At 41.2% G+C, this 17185-nt stretch overlaps 1 pseudogene; it reads left to right on the forward strand.

The window, feature by feature from the left end:
• Positions 1-607: 607 nt before the first annotated feature.
• The window catches only part of LOC108705554, a 100182-nt pseudogene continuing 83604 nt past the window's right edge, over positions 608-17185 (forward strand).

Below are 17185 nucleotides of genomic sequence, written 5' to 3' on the forward strand. Positions count from 1 at the left end.
ACTGGCGTGTTGGGGGAAGATATATTTGCAATAGTGTAGGTTTTCACAATTCTTTTGTACTGCCCCCAGAGAAGCCAAAACTCCAACTACATGAGGCATTTTACTGCCAAAAATAAATATATTGGTCACTTTGGTTCATTCCTCAGCTCTCACCACAGCTTTATTGCCCCAAATACAAATCTAACAATTTAAACTTCTTTTATATTTCTTTATCATTTATAATATAATGAATGGTGTTCCCCCCACCATTGTTGGAATTGAGGAGTGTAATCTGCAGGTCTGCCAAGGATATCACATGAACTGCTTGAAACAGGTACCAATAAAATTGTGTTCATTGCACTGGTTGAAAATGTAAATTCAGCTCTGGTGGGTGCTATTTGCATACCTGATATGAATGTGGCCAGGTTCTAATGGCAAAGGCACTGAAAGGTAAAATATAGTAGTCAGGTTTGGTCTGTGCTTCAGAAAGTTAAAATATCACAGGAGAACTGTAATTTATAACTTGCCCACTGCATAATTTCACAAAATTTACTCTAAGGTCAGCCTTAGGCTCACCAACTCACACACAAACCATTGTATTAAAAGGGCTGCAGCAGGGTCAAAGGCCATGGACTTTACACCAGTGGTAAGAGAGATAGTGCAGTCACAACTTCGAAATGCCTTTTGTGCAGCGACCATAGTTGGTATTGGTACACTTAGGGGGTTATTTACTAAAGTCCGGTTGGGCTTTTTGGTGCAAAACATAAAAAAAATTTTTTTAAACTTAAATTTTTAGGGATTTATTAAAGTTTAATGCTGCAAAATCTGAAAATACGCCATCTCAGACCTGCCAAGGTTGTATATAAGTCAATGGGAGAGGTCCCTCTCCTGTTTGGAAGTTTCTGTGTTCTGTGCTGGAATTAGTTTGACAATCCCACTATTTTGGACTTTTCTGGCAAAATTCCCAAAAAATTCAGGCTTTTTGGGAAAAAGCCCCCAAAAAAACGAGTTTTCCCCCAATCTGATTAAATTGTGCTTTTTAAATAATAAATAAGGTCAAATAGTGGAATATAGTTGGTTGGACTTTTTTTAATTTAAATATTCAGAAAAAAATTAATTTAATTAAATAACAGTATAGGTCCACAGCAGCCCTGTGTTGTTAGCAGCCACTGATTGTTTTAATATTTGTACTCTATTACTGATGTGTATGGGGTGAGCAAATGGTGTGCCAAAAATTAGCTGTCAGCAGTGTTCCAAAAACCTGAACAAGTGGTTCTTCTGCATAGCTCCATAATATGAAAAATGCTGGTCACAGGTTCACTGTGTTTATCTGGTAAATAAATGACCTAGATATAATAACACAACTGAGAAGGAAGGAAGTTATTTATATTTGGGCCATAGCAGACTTGTGCACAGAGTTATGTTTAAGCCTTTATGATTTCCTAGCAATGTTGTTTCAGGCTTTTCAAACTACCTTTTGTTCTCAAATAGTTTACAATGGAAATCTGCCATATAGGACTATGACAAGCAGCTGCTGTGTGCACAAATACATACAAACTTGCACATGTTAAAATGCCATGCACTAAGCAACTGTCCTCAATATTTTCTGCACTTAGGGACAGTGTACCCATTACACCATGAGGTGCTAGGTACTAGATGCAAAGGGCAGAGGCACAAGAGAGCACTGTAAATCTGCCATTGACATGGTGTAGATTGCTGGGCTCGCATTGCTCATTTCACCCACTAGTGCCAGATTTTAGTAACTCTGAAGGGAGTGCAGCTATACACCAATGTCCTCCCTGCATCAGTCACATCTGGCACAAATGCATGTCATTTACTAACCAGAGCAGAATTGTGCACCTGAATAGTTTGTTATATAATTTTACACTTGTTTTGCATGGTGCAACTATGCAGGATTTTTGGGAGAACATGCTGCATTGTGGGTAAAAAAAATATGGCTGATTTTTTGCATTTAGCTTTGAAACCTGTTGTCTCTAAAATATCCGATACACATTTAACATATTGTTACTTAACCAACTTGCATAAAACATTTGTTGATTACAGATTAATATTAAATTCTGTTTTACTTTAACTTGCTCCAAAACCATTATTCCTAATTTTTTTATCCCACCAAATAATGGAGTCAGAGTTGCCTGCAAGCAGAATGTTAAACTATTTGTCCAGCTATTTGCTCCAGTCTCTGGAGGATGTTATTTGCTACAAATGAGACGTATGCGTTACATATAAACAACAACTATGTTATTTTAGCTCTGTTTTGTAGTTATGAATATGTCCAATTTGACTGCAGGCAGAGCATGAAAAAGAACAGTGTACTGTCATTTGTTAGCACTCCATCAAGCAAGATTTGCACGTTTGCTGTCATCTTGGATTTTCTATTGCTTATTAATAGCCATTCTGTGAATACAAAGGGTCAAGAAAAAAGTCATTAATTGCATGTTTATAATAGATACTGTACATAGTTTCAGGGAGTAGGGATGTAGCGAACGTCGGAAAAAATGTTCGCGAACTTGCGTCAAAAATGCGAACGGTTCGCGAACGTCGCAAACCCCATAAACTTCAATGGGAAGGCGAATTTTAAAAGCTAGAAAAGACATTTCTGGCCAGAAAAATGATTTTAAAGTTGTTTAAAGGGTGCAACGACCTGGACAGTGGCATGCCAGAGGGGGATCAAGGGCAAAAATGTATCTGAAAAATACATTGTTGACACAGCGCTGCGTTTTGTGCTGTAAAGGGCAGAAATCACACTACATTTCTAAACTTGTGTAATAAACTGCTTTAAAACGTCCGGCGTCTACATGCCAATCAAGTCGTGTAAAGGTTACAGCCTGTTCACACGCAAAGACAAAACGCGGCGCTTACTGCAACGCAAAAAAACGCAAAGAGCTTTCATGAATGATACCGTCAAGTGAGCAAATAATAGTTTTTAATTACTAGTTGCTTGTCACCTCCAGGATGTTCGTCCTGTTGGTGGCAATATTTCTGTAGTGGTGTGTTTAGCAGTCACCGTGCTTGTGCGCACGTGCACGGTCAGGCAGAGGTAATTCAATGTACAGTGAAGTGAACCAAGAAACACTGATTCTGCAGTGTGGGCCCAGTTTTGGTCTACTTTATTGATCACCTGCGGTGACCATAAAAGATGCGATTTTGCCACTGTTGCAGAACCCTGAAAAATTAGGCATGTGTACTTTCCTGAAAAATTATGTTTTTTTTGTCGCAGCCACTGAAGCACAGAGGCCAGAAAAAATATGCCATATGAATGCTAAAAATATAAATTTTTTTTGTCGCAGCCACTGAAGCACAGAGGCCAGAAAAAATATGCCATATAAATGCTGAAAATATGAATTTTTTTTTGTCGCAGCCACTGAAGCACAGAGGCCAGAAAAAATATGCCATGTAAATGCTGAAAATATTAATTTTTTTTTGTCGCAGCCACTGAAGCACAGAGGCCAGGAAAAATATGCCATATGAATGCTAAAAAAATAATTTTTTTTTGTCGCAGCCACTGAAGCACAGAGGCCAGAAAATATATGCCAAATAAATGCTGAAAATATGAATTTTTTTTTGTCGCAGCCACTGAAGCACAGAGGCCAGAAAAAATATGCCATATGAATGCTGAAAATATAAATTTTTTTTGTCGCAGCCACTGAAGCACAGAGGCCAGAAAAAATATGCCATATGAATGCTGAAAATATAATTTTTTTTTGTCGCAGCCACTGAAGCACAGAGGCCAGAAAAAATATGCCATATAAATGCTGAAAATATGATTTTTTTTTGTCGCAGCCACTGAAGCACAGAGGTCAGAAAAAATATGCCATATAAATGCTGAAAATATGAATTTTTTTGGTTGCAGCCACTGAAGCACAGAGGCCAGAAAAAATATGCCATATAAATGCTGAAAATATGAATTTTTTTTGTCGCAGCCACTGAAGCACAGAGGCCAGAAAAAATATGCCATATAAATGCTGAAAATAAGAATTTTTTTGGTTGCAGCCACTGAAGCATAGAGGCCAGAAAAACTCAGGATTTACCTGTCCAAAAAGTTTTGATTAAAATGAAACAAGTAGGGTTTGCACCCTAGTTTGTAACGGTGGCGGAGGGAGGAGGACGCTAAAGGACAGCTGTGTGTGGAGTCATGTGGTGTGCAGAGAAGGACAGCTGCATGGGGAGTCAGAACAAGTCTTCCGGCGTGCAGTAACCCTCCGAGATCCATGCCTCGTTCATTTTAATAAAGGTCAGGTAATCCACACTTTTGTGACCTAGGCGAGTTCTCTTCTCAGTTACAATCCCTCCTGCTGCACTGAAGGTCCTTTCTGAGAGGACACTTGAGGCGGGGCAAGACAAGAGGTTCATGGCAAATTGTGACAGCTCTGGCCACAGATCAAGCCTGCGCACCCAGTAGTCCAGGGGTTCATCGCTCCTCAGAGTGTCGATATCTGCAGTTAATGCCAGGTAGTCCGCTACCTGCCGGTCGAGGCGTTCTTTGAGGGTGGATCCCGAAGGGTTCTGGCGCTGCCTTGGACTGAAAAACCTTTGCATGTCTGACGTTACAGAGTGGCCAAAGTGCATTGTCCTTGCAGGTGCGCTCGTGGCAGGATTACTGGCACCTCTGCCCCTGGAATGTTGATGAGTTCCTGAAGTGACATCACCCTTAAAAGCATTGTACAACATGTTTTGCAGGCTGGTTTGTAAATGCAGCATCCTTTCAGAGTTGTGGTACGTTGGTAACATTTCTGCCACTTTATGCTTGTACCGAGGGTCTAGTAGCGTTGCGACCCAGTACAGGTCCTTCTCCTTAAGCCTCTTGATACGGGGGTCCTTCAACAGGCATGACAGCATGAAAGACTCCATTCTCACAAGGTTGGATGCAGAGGTATCCATCTCCGCTTCCTCGTTATCAAGGACTATATCATCCACGGTCTCCTCCCCCCAGCCACGTACAAGACCAGGGGTCCCCAAAAGATCACCACAAGCCCCCTGGGAAGCCTGCTCCTGTTGGTCCTCCTCCTCCACAAAGCCACCTTCCTCCTCTGACTCCACTTCTGACACCTCTCCCTGCGTTGCAGCAGGTGCCTGGGCTCGTTCTGGTGATTCCGACCAGAAATCGTGCGCTTCCTGCTCCTCGTCACGCTGGTCTACAGCCTCATCTGTCACTCGTCGCACGGCACGCTCCAGGAAGAAAGCAAAGGGTATTAGGTCGCTGATGGTGCCTTCGGTGCGACTGACCATGTTTGTAACCTCTTCAAAAGGGCGCATGAGCCTGCAGGCATCGCGCATAAGCACCCAGTAACGGGGGAAAAAAATCCCCAGCTCAGCAGATCCAGTCCTACCACCCAGTTCAAACAGGTATTCATTGACGGCTCTTTGTTGTTGCAGCAGACGTTCCAACATGAGGAGCGTTGAATTCCAGCGAGTCTGGCTGTCGCAAATTAAACGCCTAACTGGCATGTTGTACCGCTGCTGAATGTCAGCAAGGCGTGCCATGGCTGTGTAGAAACGTCTGAAATGGGCCGACACCTTCCTGGACTGCCTGAGAATGTCCTGGAATCCTGGGTACTTCGAGACAAAACGTTGGACTATTAAATTCAGAACATGTGCCATGCAGGGCACATGTGTTAAATTGCCCAGTCTCAGTGCTGCCAACAGATTGCTTCCGTTGTCACACACCACTTTTCCGATCTTCAGTTGGTGTGGGGTCAGCCACCGATCGGCCTGTGACTGCAGAGATGACAGGAGTACAGATCAGGTATGGTTTCTGCTTTCCAGGCACGTCATCCCCAAGACAGCATGACAACGGCATACCTGGCACGTCGAATAGCCTAGGGGGAGCTGGGGGTGCACAGGTGTGGAGGACCCAGCAGCAGAGGAGGAGGAAGCAGAGGAAGAAGACGAGGTAGAGAGCGAAGGAGGAGTAGAGGTGGTGGCAGAACCGCGTGCAATCCGTGGCGGTGACACCAACTCCACTGTTGTTGTTGAGCCACGCATTCCCTGCTTCCCAGCCATAAGCAAGTTCACCCAGTGGGCAGTGTAGGTGACATACCTGCCCTGACCATGCTTGGAGGACCATGCGTCAGTAGTCATATGGACCTTTGCCCCAACACTAAGTGACAGAGATGCGGTGACTTGGCTCTGCACATGGTGGTACAGGTGTGGTAATGGTTGCGCATCACTCAGTTCAAGAAACTCATGTGTAAATAACTCCTCTGACTCCAGTGAAGAAGGGGCGCCTATGGTGGAGGAAGTGTTACGTGGGGTGCCCATAGCAGAGGAGGATGAGGATGTTGTGGCAAAGTTAGAAACGGTAGAGGATGGGGTGTGCTGTGTAAGCCAGTCAACTACCTCTTCAGCATTTTGGGAGTTCAGGGTAATTGCCTTTGTAAAACTGGGCAATTTCCTAGGGCCACAGGATAGCATAGCAGCACGGCCACTAGTGCGTCTGAGTGGGGGCCTGCCTTTGCCTGGCATTTTTTTTAAAACAACAACAACAACAACTCAGGTGGTGTTTCTGGAGACGGTATTATTATTGATATTTAGACAGAATGTGAAAAAGCTCACACAGCTAGGTGGCAGTTGTTTGAAGAACACACTGGGCAAACAATGTCTGCAAGGTCAACGTATACACTACAGCAGTGGATACGGTATATATTATTGCTGCTTGAAAAACGTCACTCAGGTGGTGTTTCTGGAGACGGTATTATTATTGATATTTAGACAGAATGTGAAAAAGCTCACACAGCTAGGCGGCAGTTGTTTGAAGAACACACTGGGCAAACAATGTCTGCAAGGTCAACGTATACACTACAGCAGTGGATACGGAATATATTATTGCTGCTTGAAAAACGTCACTCAGGTGGTGTTTCTGGAGACGGTATTATTATTGATATTTAGACAGAATGTGAAAAAGCTCACACAGCTAGGTGGCAGTTGTTTGAAGAACACACTGGGCAAACAATGTCTGCAAGGTCAACGTATACACTACAGCAGTGGATACGGAATATATTATTGCTGCTTGGAAAACGTCACTCAGGAGGTGTTTCCGGAGACGGTATTATTATTGATATTTAGACAGAATGTGAAAAAGCTCACACAGCTAGGCGGCAGTTGTTTGAAGAACACACTGGGCAAACAATGTCTGCAAGGTCAACGTATACACTACAGCAGTGGATACGGAATATATTATTGCTGCTTGGAAAACGTCACTCAGGTGGTGTTTCTGGAGACGGTATTATTATTGATATTTAGACAGAATGTGAACAAGCTCACACAGCTAGGTGGCAGTTGTTTGAAGAACACACTGGGCAAACAATGTCTGCAAGGTCAACGTATACACTACAGCAGTGGATACGGAATATATTATTGCTGCTTGGAAAACGTCACTCAGGTGGTGTTTCTGGAGACGGTATTATTATTGATATTTAGACAGAATGTGAACAAGGTCACACAGATAGGTGGCAGTTGTTTGAAGAACACACTGGGCAAACAATGTCTGCAAGGTCAACGTATACACTACAGCAGTGGATACGGAATATGTTATTGCTGCTTGGAAAACGTCACTCAGGTGGTGTTTCTGGAGACGGTATTATTATTGATATTTAGACAGAATGTGAACAAGCTCACACAGCTAGGTGGCAGTTGTTTGAAGAACACACTGGGCAAACAATGTCTGCAAGGTCAACGTATACACTACAGCAGTGGATACGGAATATATTATTGCTGCTTGGAAAACGTCACTCAGGTGGTGTTTCTGGAGACGGTATTATTATTGATATTTAGACAGAATGTGAACAAGCTCACACAGCTAGGTGGCAGTTGTTTGAAGAACACACTGGGCAAACAATGTCTGCAAGGTCAACGTATACACTACAGCAGTGGATACGGAATATATTATTGCTGCTTGGAAAACGTCACTCAGGTGGTGTTTCTGGAGACGGTATTATTATTGATATTTAGACAGAATGTGAACAAGCTCACACAGCTAGGTGGCAGTTGTTTGAAGAACACACTGGGCAAACAATGTCTGCAAGGTCAATGTATACACTACAACAGTGGATACGGAATATATTATTGCTGCTTGGAAAACGTCACTCAGGTGGTGTTTCTGGAGACGGTATTATTATTGATATTTAGACAGAATGTGAACAAGCTCACACAGCTAGGTGGCAGTTGTTTGAAGAACACACTGGGCAAACAATGCCTGCAAGTGCACTACTATTGGTGCACTACTATGAAGAACAGCAAACAGCACTGGACACGTTAAAGAACAGTAAGATAAGTAAAATAAAAAAATATATATATGTATATTAAAAAAAAAAAAATTACTCTGGTTGGTGCTGAACTACTAGGAGCAGCACACCAGTCCCACTCACCAACACAGCTAGACTAATAGCACTGGGCTCTTATAGTAGCAAAGTAAAAAAACAAAAAAGAAAATAAAAGCAGTCCTTACAAGGACTATTGGGTTATTACAGCAGTCAGCAGATGAGATCAGAAGCAGTGCCCACAGCAGCTACATACAGAGCACTGCAGTAGAAGGTAGATTACTAGCCAGCAAAGCTACCTAACCTAAAATGTCCCTCAAATCCCTGCAGAGTTCTGTCCCTACAATACAGAGCAGTATCAAGTAGATTACTAGCCAGCAAAGTTACTATCAACTGTCCCTCAAATCACTCAACAGCTCTCTCCCTACACTAGCTCTTCCAAGCACACACAGGCAGAATGAAAAAACGCTGCAGGGCTTCAGTTTATATATGGAAGGGGAGTGGTCCAGGGGGTGTGGGGGTGGTCCAGGAGGGAGAGCTTCCTGATTGGCTGCCATGTATCTGCTGGTCTGGGGTGAGAGGTCAAAAATAAGCGCCAGCTATGGCGAACCCAAATTGGCGAACGTCCGCGACATCCCTATCAGGGAGCTGAAGATAACATGTGTTTGTGGTTTGCATGCAGGTGCAGTCTCTGTATCTAACCACTTATTCCCACACATATCATACTTCGCCATTACATTCAATTACATTCTGTTTAACTGAACAACACCACTGCACAGTTTTAGTTTTTGTTTGATGGAAGCGTTAATATCAATATAATGTACATTACACAATTGTCCATTTATTTTTCAAAAATAAAAGAGTACTTGTACGTCATGGTATCTAATCTGCATGAATCCATACTGGTGACAAAACAATTAAATTGGTTTATTTAATATTTATGTGATTTTTAGCCATTTAAGGTATGGAGATCCAAATTATGGAATGATGTCTTTTAAGGAAAACCCCAGGTCCCAAAGATGTGATGACAAGGAAATAGTGACTTAAGGTAGATACTGAATATTCTTATTATTCTCTATATAGGGCTCCCATGTTCTATAGAATATTTTATAAACTATCAATACACACCAGTTCCTTTAAGTGGAGCTTGCAATTTTATTTCTCTATTATAGGTTTAATGTCATTAAGTAAGCCAATTAAACTATATGTATGGGATCCGTTATCTGGAAACCCGTTATCCAGAAACCTCAGAATTACGGAAACGCCATCTCCCATAGACAATATTTTATCCAAATAATCCAAAAATGTTAAAATCATTTCCTTTTTCTCTGTTATAATAAAACAGTACCTTGTATAATTAATCCTTATTGGAATCAAAACCAGCCTATTGGATTTATTTAATGTTTACATGATTTTCTAGTAGACTACAGGCATGAAGATCCAAATTACTGTACATAGAAATCCGTTATCCGGAAAACCCAAGGTCCCGAGCATTCTGGATAACACGTCCCATACCAAAGATATATCTGCCTTAACCCATTCAGCATTTGGTACACAATTTTTTTGATAGTTTTGTGGGATTGTCAGGAACCTAAAATTGTGCACATAAATTGTTTTTCCAACAGAACTTTAGCTGTAATAGTAACATTAAACTGCTTTTCTGAACTAATCAATGAAATATCAAAGCAATGTATCCCCTACTGAATCTGGAGTTATCAATGAGTAACTCCATTAAAAGCTGTTCTTCTTCAGTCATAATGAGATCAGTATCAAAGCAGCGGCCTGGAGCACATTATTTGAGGGGGAGATCTCTTCCGCAAAAAGGAATAAGAGAACAGAAGTCACATGTCCTTCTCACGGTTCTGTAAGGGATTCAGGATTGATGCACAGAAATTTCAGCAAAGGCTCACTACACTATATACCCAAGGTGAAAGTCACTTTGAAGTCTTCATGGACAAGAATGCTATATACTGTATATATCTATATCTATCTATATATATCTATCTATATAAGCAAAAAGAAGACCAGCAACACCGAGATAACTTGTGAAATGCTCAAACTTGTATTGTAAAATTAAATGCAAGCCAACGCGACGTTTCGGTCCAAAAAGGGACCTTTCTCAAGGCAACCATGTTTAACCCCAAATCCATTTATATACCCGTAATCCCAAAGATCCATCAACAGGAAGTGAAATCAACATCATTAAAATAGAAACATGTGTGTTCATAGGTTCCAAAATCACAATAAAAAGCGACCAAGTGCCACAGTATAAATCATGTGATAAAACGTGTAATAAAATGTATACGATACAATAGCTTGTGTGTCAAATATATTTATTGCATTATATATTAATAAAAGTGCTATAATGTCATAAAATGATGTGTACTGTGCATTGTAAAATTAGGAATTAAAATATTAAAAACAGGCTATTTGCCGTCAAATGTACTAGTTATCTTATGAATGTGATACAATCCTACTGTGAATGTATCTGTCCCATGAGGGTGATATATATGTCCAAATAGATATCTAGTAGATGATGGAATCTATATAGGAGCTTTACTCTTTGGTTTTTCCAGCGTGCTTTATCTTCATGGGATTGTCTTGCAGCTGGCTGAAAAGCATTCATGTCCCCATCTATCCCCTTGACTCATGAAATGTATAATTTATCATTTTTTATTATGAATTTAAAACTACTTTTACAAGAACAAAATTCGAGGTGGTGGATTTAAACCTGATTTTCTATAGCTTAAGTGAATTTGACTTCCAGATTTGGCTTAATTTGTAGACTGTAGAATATGAAAGCCATCTTTTATTATTACTTAGAATACAATAATTAGTATAGATGTGTTTCATTGTGCTGATATATCATCAAAGCCCTGTCATCTAGTCTGTAAACTGATTAGATATGTTTAGCTTTTGATTTGACAGCTAACTGAAAAGCATCTGTGTCCCCCTCCTACCATTCCCATTCTCTTGTATGGAAAATGTACCACTTATATGTTTTTTATGCGTGAAAACATTTACCAAGGCATATACTGGTTGCAAGGCATATTCTGGTTGCTACTGTGCTAGTGTTCTGTGGGCCAGCCTGAAACCTGCAGGACCATTGGATGGAACCAGGGCAACCAAATACTCTTTCAGCAGGTCACTGATGTGTGTTGAGCCTCCCTCTTCCCAGGGCCCTCAACTCTGGTGACATCACCCGAGCCCTGTCATAAAATATGTAATTTCTAACCATATTTGTTTTGGGTTTAATTCTCCCTTAACTTACAATTTGCTCTCCACATCTACCAAGGTATGAATGAGACCACTATCTCTATGTAAATTTGGAAGGGGCAGAAATCAAGAGGCAAAATTATTCTTTTCGTTAAAGTGACACAGAATCTATAGTTTTCAGTTTTTAAATGATTTTTATTGTTTTTCCAAGTTAAACAAGCAGAAATTTGAGCTAACCCTTTAAATTGATCATACCTTGCTGGTTATATGAAGAACATGTAATCTATGTTAGAGGCTCACAGAATATATATAGATTCTGTGAACTCATGTGTATTAATCTCTTGAACAATCAAGATGATTTTTATTGTTTTTCCAAGTTAAACAAGCAGAAACTATGACAAAAGATGAAGGCTGAACAGTGAAGCTCATTCAGTTATAAAACAGTAGGTGGAGCCATCTTGATTGTTCAAGAGATTAATACATACGAGTTCACAGAATCTATATATATTCTGTGAGCCTCTAAAATAGATTATATGTTCTTCAGCACTTCAGTTTATATGAGTAGAGGGGTACCATAATCCCCCCAATGTCTTTGGTACAAGCATTGGCCTTTCACAGTCTGATGACTAAAAATACAAATCAAATTAAGATGTGTTATCAGTCAGTTGGTCTTAGGGTAAGGACACACGGGCAGATTCAGGGAGATTAGTCGCCCTACAAATCGTCTCTACTTCGGGGCGACAATCTCCCCGAACTACCTTCCCCCGGCTATAATGAAGAATCGCCAGCAGCATGGCACTCACGGCGCTTCATTTTCCGAAGTCGCCGTGAAGTTTCCTCGTAAGGCAATTTAGGGGGACTTCAGAAAACAAATGTATTTTCTTCCAGGCAAGTGGCAGGTGCTTGAGTCCCAAAGGTATCTCTTGTCTGTCAATCCCTAACTCCTCAGCTTTCCTATTGCTGACTGGGATTGTGGGAGTTGTGGTAGTTCTTCTGATATGGGGGGCAGCATTCTAGGCCATTCCTTTGTGCATACAGAACCCTAGGAGACAGTCCTTGCCAGTGGCTTGAGGTTGCAGTTGGTCTGTTCAGAAATTTGAGTCACCCACCCTTTATAGCTAACTCATGCCATTGCTAAATAAGTGAATATTTGCTATTTTACAGGACAGTATCTGACTGTGTGAAATAATATTATACCCTGGTCCTTACACCTTTTGCTTTCTATGGCAATTTCCACAAACAAAGGTCTTCATAGGTGGTTCCATTGACCTTATAAGGTGGTTCCATTGACCTTTATAAGGATCACTGGAACCAGCAAGGTATGATCACTTTAAAGGGTTAGCTCAGGGTTAGCTCACCCGTTAACTTTTAGTATGTTATAGAAGGTGGGCAACCCATTTAACCATTTAAGTGCCACAGAACCTTATAGAATCTACGGTCTGTGGATAAAGGTAACAAAGTGCCTCAAAAAGTAGATTCTAGGTTCTGCTGTGGTTCCTGGACCGCCACCCACCCAGATCCTGCCTGATTTTGCTCTCCTCTTCTTCCTGAAAGCCTTCTTTGTGGACCAGTCGGATTTCTAAGAGGTGTTCCATCAGAGTATTGTTTCAGATCCTCAAATCGGCTAAATTTGTTTGCGAAATAAAGATCTCCGAGTTTGTTAATGCCTGCATCAATCCACTTGCTCAAAGATATTTGCGGGTGTCACACTTTTTTCATACACACTTGCATTTATACTTACACACACACACACATACATTTTTGAGGGGTTCCACAAACTCACAGCACTCACACACGCAGACACGCACAAAGCTCCTTTGTTAGTGGGTCTTATGGTCAGGGTCAGACTGGGCCAATGGGACACTGGGAAAAAACCCGATGGGCCCCAGGCTCTTGTGGGCCCCACCAGCCCAGACCCACTTCCTGCACAAGCCCTCTTCCTGCCGCTGACCTCCTGTCTCAGGGCCGGGTATGTGCACGCGGGGGGTTTAGGCAGGGAGCCCGGAGGGGGGCCCAGAGACAGCAGGTCCGATGGCCCCCTAGTCCGACCCTGCTTATGACACATAATAAAAATACTTCTAATGCAGCAGCTAAAGTGTCAGACGTGACAATTCATATGCGCTATTTTAATTTGGGTGCCTCTGTACACCACATAGATTGGTAAAGGTATGCATATTGGGCATCAAAGTGTTCAGTAGACCCTGGTGTGCTTATTCAGGATGTTTTAACTTGGTACATTATGCCATGTGGCAGATGCTAGAAACTGTAAGATTTGAGGTGATTTTCCATTATTACATCAAAACCATCAAATTTGGAAAAGCATCGCGACTCAGTAGTTTGGAGTATAAAAACATGGTTACCCATTTTGGATTCTAGAATGTGAAAGTGTACATTCCAAAAAGATATGGTTTTGGGGGACAACTTATATTTTGTCTTTCGATTCCCGCTTTCAAAATGCAGTAAATGCATTGATTTTTCAGTAGCAGAATTGAACTCGGGGACAATTTTAATGCGCTTACTTTATTTTGGGGTCTCTAAACCATCAATTTTGGGAAAGCATTGCGATTCAGTAGTTTGGAGTAGAATGGCATAGTTACTCATTTTGGGTTTGCCTGAATGTGCACTTTTTACGCGCATGCCAATTTTGTAATGGCGAATTTTCGTACATTTAGAAAGCTCAGGTTCTGGAAAAAAAAACAATGTATAGTTTTCCTAGGTAAACTAAAAATCCCCCCTCCCGCACCAGGAAATGCCCCTAAAGTGAGAGAGCTCAATATGTTCAATATGTACGGCTGGTGCAAATGAAATGGGAAATTCTACTGGCACTTAAAGGGTTAAAGCAAGCTCCATACTATGGGCAACCAGTGAGTAGATTTTTGAAAGTTATAGATCATTTATAGGGTCATTCTTATTGGCAACTGCCAGTAGCTAAGCACTTGAAGCTGCACTGAAATGCCATGTACCTGCAAAAGTATGTAAATAATTTTAGTGACCGTAATGTAGAATCACCAGTAGCTGAAGTGAAAATGGCCACAATGACAGCATAAAGTGGGTTTTAAAGCTTACCATCGTCCCTGTCCATGGGGATCAGCCCCGTTTCAGGACTTCAGTTCCCCTGGAGAATTAACCCCATGGAATGTTCCTGTCTGGTAAAATAACAATAAAAATCCTCGTGCAGGAATAAAATCAGGCCCATCTTTTTACAGGTAGGGGGCGCAGGAGAGAACAAGCATACCACAACATACTAGGTCCTGCTGAGCTTGGGGTCTGGAGGGAAAGAACTACTTGAGCAGACTTGACTGGCAGTCTCTATGTCCCCACTTCTATTTTCTTTAGAAATGTGTCTTTCTCCTCTGTTTCTCCTACAGTGACACCATCAACTATTTCTTTGCCTTAAAGGAAAACTTTACCCCCAAAATGAACACTTAACCAACAGATAGTTCATATTATATTAAGTGACATATTAAAGAATCTTACCAAACTGGTCTATATATTTAAGTAAATGTTGCCCTTTTACATCTCTTGCCTTGAACCACCATTTCGTGATGGTCTATGTGCTGCCTCAGAGATCACCTGACCAGAAATACTTCAACTCTAACTGTAACAGGAAGAAGTGTGGAAACAAAAGACACAACTCTGTCTGTTAATTGGCTCATGTGACCTAACATGTATGGTTTGTTGGTATGTTTGTGAGTACAATGAATCCTACGATCCCAGGGGGCGGCCCTTATTTTTTAAAATGGCAATTTTCTATTTATGATTACCCAATGGCACATACTACTAGAAAAGTATATTATCATGAAAATGGTTTATTTACATGAAGCAGGATTTTACATATGAGCTGTTTTATGCAATATCTTTTTATAGAGACCTACATTGTTTGGGGGTATAGTTTTCCTTTAATTAGCCATTTTGCATTTTAATATTATACATGGAATTGCCAATGTATCATCCTACTATGAGTTTGGTGCGTATTATACATGGAATTGCCACTGTGTAATCTTACTATGACTTCTGAGGGGATTATATGTAGAATTGGACTGGAACAAGGATGAAGCAGAGCACACTCCTCACTTCTGTTAGAAGATAACCTGGTGCACAGAGTAAAGGGTACAGCAATCCCCAAACAGATACTTCCAGTAAAGATACACTGGCACACAAGGTAAATTGCAGTGCAGGGTGACCCCTTGCTGTTTATTTGTGCGGACGTGCGACGTTTCGGGGCAAGCCCCTTTCTCAAGCATGCTTGAGAAAGGGGTTTGCCCCGAAACGTCGTACGTCCGCACAAATAAACAGCAAGGGGTCACCCTGCACTGCAATTTACCTTGTGTGCCAGAGTATCTTTACTGGAATTATATGTAGAATTGCCACTGTGACATCCTGCTATGAGTTCTGGGGTTATTATACATGAAATTACCACTGTGTTCATTTATATATTCACCGAGGGTGTATTTGTAAAAACGGGAGTGGTAATTAAAGTGCCTTTAGCATGAAATAATACGATTTTTATTATTTGCCGTTTTTGAGCAAAGAGTTAACTTTTTATTCAGCAGTTCTCTAGTCTACAAATTCAGCAATCTGGTTGCTAGGGTCCAAATTACCCTAGCAACCATGCATTCATTTGAATAAGAGTCTGGAATATGAATACGAGAAGCTGTGAATAGAAAGAGGAGTAATAAAAAGTAGCAATAACAATACATTTGTAGACTTAGATGGGTTCATAAATAATGAAGATCAATTGACAATTTGCTTAGAATAGGCCATTCTGTAACATACTAAAATGTACGTAAAAGGTTTAAGGGGTTAATAAAGACTGTTTTCTAGAGGTTATCTTCCCAGCTTGCTGCTTTTTCAACAGCTTTATACCCAATTTATCAGATTTCACCAAAGTGTCAGAGAACTCTGCAGGATATTGTGGCAAATGAAAATATATGTACCTATGGATTTTCAAGGGTGTTGAGCTTCAATCAGCCACCCAATTATCCTTTGCATCAAAGGGCTACCTATTTGAACAATGCAATTTTGCCATTCCATAGTATTGCAATGCATAGTAATAATGGAGAAAACATACACCTAATGGCTTTCAACTATGCTGGTTGTGAAGCTGGTGGTTTGCCTGAATACCTGATTTGTTTTCTGGATAATGCTGAGTATGGAGCTACCTCCCTGTCTGACCAATGACAGCAGAATTTCATAGTTTTGGAATGCTTCTCCCTAGCCAATCGTGGTTCTTTACCTAGTGTATAGGTATATGATATATGGGAGATAGTACTTTAATTTGGCACTTTCTAGCAATGGGTGGGCCCGGGCCACTGTTGAACACAGAATTGAGCGGCAGCTATCTTGAAATTGCTATCTTCAGAGGAGTGTCCCTTTACTTTTAGGTGTAGAAAGACAGCTGAGTCTTTCCCTGTAGAGTTCGCTCTCCTATGCTGAGCCATTCGCTTGGAGAGTAGTTGCAATGTATAGATCTGTGCACTCCTCACTACACTGCATTGCGTAAACCACATTGCTTTGTTTTTCTTTAGGCGTTGGATCCTTTGGGTGTACCAGTTTTTGTCTCAGTGTGTACAACACACTGAGAGGTGGGGGCCTTCAACTCCACCTGTCTGCTACATGCAATGCTGTTCTTACATCTGTACCCCGGCGGTTTCAGAACACTTTACACGTCCATTCATGCAACTGTCACAAGTAGCACCTGTTTCTAGGAGTTG

The sequence above is a fragment of the Xenopus laevis genome, chromosome 6L (genome assembly GCF_017654675.1).
Source record: "Xenopus laevis strain J_2021 chromosome 6L, Xenopus_laevis_v10.1, whole genome shotgun sequence".
Classification (NCBI taxonomy): Eukaryota; Metazoa; Chordata; class Amphibia; order Anura; family Pipidae; genus Xenopus; species Xenopus laevis.